The sequence below is a fragment of the Solanum verrucosum genome, unplaced genomic scaffold, assembly GCF_900185275.1.
Source record: "Solanum verrucosum unplaced genomic scaffold, falcon-dt-bn FXZP01000074.1, whole genome shotgun sequence".
NCBI classification, from domain to species: domain Eukaryota; kingdom Viridiplantae; phylum Streptophyta; class Magnoliopsida; order Solanales; family Solanaceae; genus Solanum; species Solanum verrucosum.
The window spans coordinates 1532240-1541926 of NW_026020200.1; positions in this window are offsets into that span (position 1 = coordinate 1532240).

Consider the following 9687-nt stretch of genomic DNA (forward strand, 5'->3'; position numbering starts at 1 on the left):
GAAAAGACTTGTAACATACCTTTCACCACATCCGGGGAACTCTCTTGGTCACCTCGGGATTGAAGAGCATAGAAGCGGTTCTTCTTGGGAGTATCGGAGTTTGAACCACTAGGAGGAGTTTGCTTATCATCTCTCCCTTTGGCCGTATGAATTGGGCAACATTTCAATTGATGCCTACTCTTTCCACAACCATAGCACACACCCACGCCGACAAGACATTTACCATCATGCTTCTTACTGCACTTGGTACAAGTAGGCCTCTCCATGAAAGATCCACTACTATTGCCTCCTTGAGGCTTAAGGTTAGACACTCTATCTTTGTTGACCCTTGGAGCACTAGAGGAGCCTTAGTTGGAAAACCACATCTTGAACCTTGGTCTACCTTGACCGTTAAACTTAACCTTAGATGAATTTCCATCATCGGTCCTTACCCTTTTTACCTCTCTATACTTCTCCCTAAGCCTTGTCTCCTCAACTTGTTGAGCATACACCATTAGACATGAAATATACATATTATCATGAAGCATTGCCGCACGACATTCTTCTTCAGTGGAGTCGGACACACCCGTCACAAATTGACTCATCTCATCCCTCATATTAGATACCAAGGACGGGGCATACTTGGAAAACATAGTGAATTTCAAAGAATATTCTTGGACACTCATACATCCTTGACAAAGGTTGATAAATTCCTCCACCTTTGCTTCCCTCTTTTCCCGTGGAAAGAACCTATCAAGGAATGCTTTCTTGAATACTTCCTAATCTATGGGACCCGCTCCTATAACCCTATTATCCTTCCATTGAGTATACCATACTTGGGCCACATCCTTGAATTGATAAGCGGCAAGTTCGGCTTTCTCTATAGAAGTCACCCCGTAGCATCAACTATCTTGTAGATCTCTTCCACGAACTCTTGTGGATCTTCATTCACTTTGGAACCAAAGAGCATATGAGGGCTCATTCTTGTGAGGTCTCTCAACCTTGAAGCCATGGTGCTCACATTGGGTTCACACAGGGCCCAACATCTTAGTTGGCATAAGCTGTCATAGCTTGGGCATGAGTGGTCATGACTTGAGTCAATGTTTGGAGAGCCACTCTTATTTTCACATTTGTCATAGCTCCCTCATCATTAGGAGCTTGAGGGTCTTGAGAAGCATGGGGAGGAACTCCCTCATTCATATTCTGCTCTTCCATTCGCCTTGCATTCACCCTTCTTATATTCATAGCCTATAAACACAAGAGAAGAGTTAGGAAAAGGACTTCATAGAGTTAGAACTCTAAAGCACGACTAAGGAGTAATGAATGAATTGGACTTTCCTAAGCATCTTATAGCCTCTCATTCATAAGTGTGGTATGTTTCACACTCAGGAACAAGGCTCTACTAGATGTGGTTTATGAGATATCAACTTAAAAATCATCCTAAAACCTTATGCTCTGATACCAAGTTTGTCACGTCCCAGGGGTACCCCCTAAATGCAACACAGCGTACTTGACCCCGAAGGGGTCTCATACAAGCCCTTAGCATACATAAACGTAGGAAATAAAAATGATGCCTAATTTAAAATTTTACAATCGAGGTCTTTTTATTGAAATAAAAAGCGATGTCTAAACTTTGTCTCATTCACCATCTACTACAATAGAATGACAATAGGGTCATAGCCATTTATAATAAAAAAGTCTCAAAAGTAGTCTATAAGAAAAGCAACTAGAAGTGAATGACATCTTGTCCTCGAACCATGAGGACTCACCACAAGTCTTGGAGATAAGCAATCCAAGCCTTTGTCAAGAAAGAAAGTACACTTCACCTAGCCGGAACCTACACTTTGTAAAAATGTAGAAAAAATAGGGGGTAGCACAAATATGTACCAAGTATGGAAGCATGCATAAAAAAATCCTTGAAATATAATAAAAAGGGCATTTTGGTTAAAAAGTATGAATTTACCAAGTTTGAGAATCACCATGCACCTTCAAGGTAAAACACAAGTCATAATCACATTTATCATGTAAGAACATTGTAACCTAATAGAACCATCTTTTTAGTAACCTTAAGTCACACTTGTGCAATGTATGATTAGAATCCCATAATACCAACCACACCAAGTACTCCTTTGAGGCCACCCTCATCATTACATATCATACATAAACCGCATCATAGTCAATACTCGTAGACAAGGAAATAGTCATGTACATTAACTTGAACATAAGGAAAGTCATCCATAGCAACAATCCATTCAACATACATGCATACATTCATATCTTATCATAGCATAAGAAACCATCCCATAACACCTGTCTAAGTCTACTTCTGCAATGTAAAAGTGAAGTCCAATACCCCCACTCCTACTAAGTAAAACTCATCAAGAAGTCATAAGTATAGTTCATGTCATATTCATTATCTTGTCATGTAGGGAAAATAGCCATAACCAACATAGACCATGTGAGATACATGGAATCCGGTGTCGTGTAACCCCACACCAAAAAAAGGTGTCCTACCTGCCTAAGGTATAACTAAATGTATTAATTTTTTGGTGGATCCACTATCTAAAGACCTATGTGGGCACATAGTTATGGGTTAGGGAGATTGCTTATAGATACCCGACCTATTGTATTGGTGGAGGAGCTTCCATCTCATGAGAATAATTTAGATGACCCGACCTATTGTATTGACGGGAGGGCATCTATCTCATTTTCCATATCCACTCGGTGCTAAGCATTATTTCCCAAATTATACTTAATTAGTCTTGAATTGCATTTACATGTGTGAAGGAATACCTTTCCCTTCATTCAGTACAACTCATAAAATAGCTTATAGATTCAATTAGGTGAGAATGGACTTTCAACCTTAGAATCATCATTCAACATGTGAGTAAACCTTTCACATCATGTTCATAGTGTTTCATGAGAATAACCTTTCAATCAACACAACAACATTATCATCATCCTAGACAATTTATACATAATAATGTGTAAGGGTAAATGGGAGAATAATCTTTCAACAATACAATAGTCATAGGATCTTCACTTTCTAAGTAAATCATAAGTTCATACACAACTTTCATGAACATGTACAAACCTTCATAGTTTACCCTTCAAGGGTCATGAATCATGTCTCACAATCACACCTAGAAGTACTACTTTAGGCATAGATAAAGAAATATTCAATAACTAAATTACCATAGAAACAATTCATAGTATCCCTCTTGCATCAATATACCCATCACAATTCATGAAATTGGGGTCATGGGGAAATTCATGGGTTCACGGGGGATTTTACTATAAAAATCACCATTAAACATCAAATCAACCATAATATAGAACAATTAACCCATTGAAATTGTTTTTAGGAAGAAACCATGGCTAGATTGAAAACCCTAGGTCTTGAAGAATCTACTAATTTGTAATTGAAAGTTGAAGGGCTTCATGAAAGAAATATTTCCATGAATCAAGACTCCCATACCTTGATTGGAGACTTCCTCTTGAATTGGAGTTGAAAATGTGAGTTCTTGAGCCCTAATCTTCAAGTTCTTGTTCTTCTTCAATGGAGGATTTCTAGTGAGAAAAAATATTGGAGAGGAGGTGGGTCTTTTTTTAATTCTTTTAAAAGTGACTTCATTGAAGGAATTTCAAGTCTAAAAAGTTTAAATACTTATTGGGAAAAGAGTAGAATAAAGTGATTTTAATTTTGGAAGAAAACTAGGCACCCTTTAAGTTACAACTTAATTTTCCCCTCCTTAATGACTTTGCTCGCCCAATGTACCCCTTGGCTCGCCAAGGGCACTAGGTGACACACCTAATGGACCCTTGGCTCACCTAATGTTACAAAATGTCCCATAATAGGGCCATTCACTTGGGCAATGAGGGGGTCTTTGGGCAATTCACCAAGTGAGTTGGCGAGGCTCGACCTAGCTTGCCTAAAATTACAGTAGCTAGGTCTAGGGGAGGCTGCCCACTAGGTGAGGAGAGTCTATTTGGCTAATCGCCAAGGCACTTGGGCGATGCTACTGCCCCATCGCCGAATGGACCAAAGGAGAAATAGTTTTCCTTCACTTTTTTAGGTAGTTTAAGCCCTTACTCTCATCATAGACTCTTACCTTACACATTTTAGCTCTAGTTAAGTCTACACAATTTCGGAGTGTTACAGTAGAATCTTATATCAAAGCTTAATCGGTAGGGAAGCTTTCAACTTAACTTTGTGACAGGGGATTCTAGTGACCTTAATTCATATATAAATCCATTCCCACAATAAATAATGGACCTTAACACCTAAGTAAAATTTAAGAATCACCCGATACGATCTTATACGCAAATGAAGAATGGTTTGGATCTTAGCTTAGAAATTTTTGGGGTAGTACGATGTCTTACCCTAGGGTTCATTCGTCCATGAATGATGGTTAAACTAAGCATGGAAGGGAAATGAATTACTATCACTATCTCTCTTGACTTCTGATCTTGCCTACTAACATAGGTGGAACTGATTCATAATATGAGTTTTGAAACTGGACTAGAGCACATAAGTCATGAACGATATGAGTTTGAACATAGTCACGCTCTATCTGAAGTTATTTGACATGAAATAAGGGTATCTGGGCACGAAGTAAGAATATAAATACTATGCCTTGAGAGATACAATTTGGTATCTATCGTGATTAGCAACACCTCTATGCTATGCTCTTCTTTTAGACTACCACACTTCATTAGCTACAACTCATAGCTCTTACAAGGGTACATGACTACTCTTACAAGGTCAAAGTCTAGTTGCATGGTCCTAATGTGTTCAAGCCTAACTCTAAATCACAAGATGCTAAACGTAAGATGATTATACTATTCTAAATCTCAAGATTCAAGTTCTATGCCTTTATATGAAATCTCCTCCCATAATACTACTCCTTACTAATACATTCAACAAAACTTCGAGTCCTAGTCAAGAAGCACCTAATGCATCATGCATTCATCCGCATGCAACAACACCACATTCAAGACTAGAACTATAACCACTCCATGTAGTTTTACTAACCAATTCTTCTAAGAATTTCTCATGCTCTTGCCATCTCTATCAACTGAAATTTCACGCATTACTACTAGAACTGACTAATTACTATCATCTAACTATTATTCATAGTAAAACTCCATCCCATTCTTCCACCACATTTATAACCTTATATGGAATAAACACATCACCACTACTATAATAAGAAACATCAACCTTCTCCTTTGATCATCACTCAACTACTATCATAAACCACATTATCAAAACTAAAAGGATCACCGAGGGAGCTTAGAGCGAAAGATCATAAGCACATTTCATTTGAGAAATTTGATTTAAGATTATGAATGACGTAACAAAAAATTCGTTAGCCATTGAAGGTAAATCATGAATTTTCGAGACTAATCATACTATGAGACATGAGTGCTTATATGACTAGATTCTATCATGAGGCTAATATTCACAACTTTATTAAGTAAGATTGAACTCAACGGGCTAAAATATTTGCCTCTTATTCTGGAAACTGAGCATTGATAACACTCAAATCACTTTTCAAAACCAATCAAAAGAGTGAGCGATCGTCGTCGATAAAAATACCCAACTAAGAGTCGGGGTCGAATCCCACAAAGAACAATATACCAGTGATTGAAAAGAGAAAGCCTAACTAGATACTAGTTTGAATCTAAATATACAGAGTACAAGATTATCAATTTTTTTTGTAACTACATTTCTAATGGAGGACAAGACAATATCAAGCAAGGGATGTATGGGAATTGGGAAAACTTGAGATTCAAATACTGAGCGATCCTTTGCAATTCAATCCAAGATCACTCAATAATAGGTAGGTTAGGTCATCTTCCATTACGCTAATTCTCTTTTGATCTCAAAGCATCTCTGCGTAGAATCTCCTTACGGTATCATCTATATGAGAAACTAAACAACCCAATACCTTAACTCAGACCCATCTTTCGAACAAGCTTTTCCTTCAACAATGAAACCCTAAACTATCTCCTTTCGGTCTCAAATTCAAGATTCAAAGCTAAAATGCAATTATGAATCTAATTCTCCACTTCACGAATTCTAGTTTCAAGCAACCCACGTAGATTGGAAGCTAGGATTGAGCGTGCCTCTAAACCTATAAATTTAAACATGAAAACTAGATTGAACCTATTTCATGAAATCAAACATGGAAACAAGAAATTACAAAAGTAATAGAGCAATCAATCAAATACCCAAATAGCTTTGTCTATTTCTAGCACAAAATTCCCAATTTCACATAAGAAATTACACCCACATTTCTAGCAATTAAGAATAAGGAACTGAAGAAAGGTAAAAGAGATTTACTACGATTAAAACACAATCTTCAAATCCACAAATGAAATGTGAGCCAACTTACCCTCAATATCTCAACCCCAAGATCAAGAACAAACTAAGATATACTTTTTGATAAGTTGTTTTCCTCTACAATATCCTCTCTCTAATAATTTTTGGATTCTCTATCATATTACACCCTAGCCCTATTTTTTGAATTTTTGGGTCCAAAGCTTGGGGATTTCCCATTCTGCCCTTGTCTGAAAAGGTTGGCTCTGCAAAGGCGACATGAGGTTCACAAAAGCGAAGTTCACAAAAGCAAACATAAGTTCTCTTAAGAGACCTCGTCATATTTGGACCAGTTTGAAGATTCAAACCCTGCGTCATCGCTTAAGTGGACAATTGACTTTGTTGACTACTTCACTTAAACGAACAGTCTTCCGCAAGTGCGAGTGCAAATCCACCACTCATCAACACCCCCAAATCAAACCTATGCTTGTCCTCAAGAAAAAATAATCAAAACACAAGAGGCACTCAATTTAAGCACAACACTCTTCCATTCTCAACAAGAATCATGTCCATGGCTTTGGTTGGTACTAATAATAACAAGTGATTTCCAATTTAAGCAAATCCCCCAAACTCAAATCTAATTTCAAAACTCAATGAGTTCCAAAAATGATCAAGTGACAACAAGAATCCTCAAGAAGTGACTTGCAATAACTAGTATTCTAATAACTTCCCCAGACTCAATTTTTGGAATCTATTAACTTCACCAATCAATCCTAACATTCATGCCCTCATATGAAAAGAAATTTCCCATAAAAACACACAAGTATTCACAATACAAGGGACAACAAAATAAGCACTCACACTTAAAATTAATCATCTCATGCACACAAATGCTACACCATAGGCTTGCCCATATTTTCAAACAACATTGACTCAACTTCATTTGGTTGGAGATACCAACGGACTTTGTTAATCTTGTAATGTAAGTGTAAGGCATGTTAGGAAGATAGGTGTCAGGACAAGACCCAAGACACATCAAAATGCTACTACTAACAAATCATAAAGCTGGAGTCCTTCAAAAGCAAGGAGGTCGTTTCACCTAAAGCTGACGAGTGGATGGTGTGATTCCAAAGTAACTCATGTTGATGATCCTAAGTACCTAAATCTGTATCATGGAAAGATACATGTTGAATGACATAAGTACATTGAATGTACGAGTATATAATATGGTTGAATAAATAAATAACTGAAATGAAGGACTGAAAGCAACTCAACTGAATCAATACATGAATATGAAATGAAAAACATTTAAGCTTTACAATAAGGTATCCAATAAAATCAATATGAAAATAATGTACTTTAATATGTAGCAGTTTCTCTAATCGACAACCATCATTAGGAGCGTAGTTATGACACAATGTTTCACCCACATTGCAAGGGTCATCCTATACTTTGTCGAGGAATAAAAGCTAACTATAACTGTGGCTCCATCCAGTAACCCTACTTGAGACAGTGAGGAGTCACCTGAAAAGTCAGTACGATCCTATCCTACACTGACAACGAAGCTTTATAGGACTTTGAGTTAAAAATACACTCTTACCCTATTCGGTGCTCGATACTACTCCCAAAATAACTAATAAAATTATGCTCAATCACCCTTTACAGAGAAAGGGACTATTAATTTACTTTACTTTCACTTTTCTGTACTGAAGAACCTTTTTCAGAAAATCAATCATACTTTTTCTCTTTCTGAACTGTCAAATAATACATATGAAACCATTTGATCCTTTCTTTGAAAACTATTTTTAAACCATGCATATAAAACATATACTTATGGACTTACCTATCAAGTCTTAAATCAATGTATAAGAACTCTTATATAATTACCCTTGTAAAAACTTTTGGAACCACTTATGTACCCTTAAACGCTTATCAAAAGATAATATAAAATACTTTTGAATTCTGAAATCATTGCATCAAAATAAATGCACAAAGACTTTTAATAAAAAAAATCTCAATTAGGGTTCATGTGAAATATAAGCATGAACAACAACTCAAGGATATCAATATATATAATATCAAAACATCATAATTAGAAAATTAAAATCAGAATAAGAGCAAATTTTGAATTTAGGATAAATCATGAAATTTGAGTAGAACACTGAATTTAACTCTTACTGGGTGAATTTCAATGTACGGCGTGTGGACGAACTACTCCAACACTATGAATAGCCTAACATACTTGGAAGAGCATAGTTCTCGAAAAAGTTTGAAGAAGAACTTAATTGGAAGCCTTGAAAACCTAGCTTTTATTTTCCATGTGGTTTTCTGTTTGAGTTGGGGAGTTGAGAGTGTAAATTTAAAAGAAATTGAGCACTTGGAATATATTCCTTTAATTGTAGTTAAAATGTCATGGCTTGGGCTTAGGAAAAGTTGGAAAAGTCAAATGAAACCCCACTTAATAAGATTTTGAAAACCTTTCATGGGGTCATCTGTGGTTCATGGCTTGATCTACGGTCCGTAGATCCCATCCGTGGAATTCATATTGAAGTTTTAAGGCTAAACGATTCATTCTAAGGACCCAAGCTACGACTCATAGAAGTTTCTATAGCCTGTAGAAGGGTTCGTAGGTATTGAACCCAAAAATTGACTTCCAGAACATTTTTCCACGAGTGACCACTATGGGTCATAGTTCAATCTACGACTTGTAGATACCTGTCTCTGAAAACTATTTTGTGGCGGTCTTTGGTAAAACATTCATAACCTTTTGCTCCAAACTAAAAATGAGGCAAACTTTGATTCATTGAAAAGAGGAACTTTAATTTTATAGGTCATAGGACACATAACACTTCATATTATATGAGATATAGTCGTTTGAAGTTGACCTAAGTGGAATCTTATACCAAAACTTAATCAGTAAGGAAGCTTTTAACTAAACTTTGTGATAAGTGATTTTAGTGACCTTAATTCATATTCAAATCCATTCCCACAATAAATAATTGACCTTGACACACAAGAACAAATTATGAATCATCTGATATGATCTTATATGCAAATGAAGAATGGTTCGGGTCTTACTTTAGATTTTTTCAATTGTTACAACGTCACCTAATTAAAGGTTGGCAAAGAAAGTTTAAATGGTGATTCACCGAAGTCATAGGGCGATCAAGAAATTCAATCGCCAAAGGTGACATACTTCTGAGTTAAAATGAAGGCTTAATGGGTGAACTAGGTGGTAATTAGCGATTTTTTGAATGTGAAAGGCTAAATTGATCGAGTTCTCATACTGAGGTTCAAACACATGAAGCCATAAGAAAATGAAGGGCAAGCTAAAGAACAGACAATGATAAACCAAATTAGGAAAGGGATCCCGACTAACATCG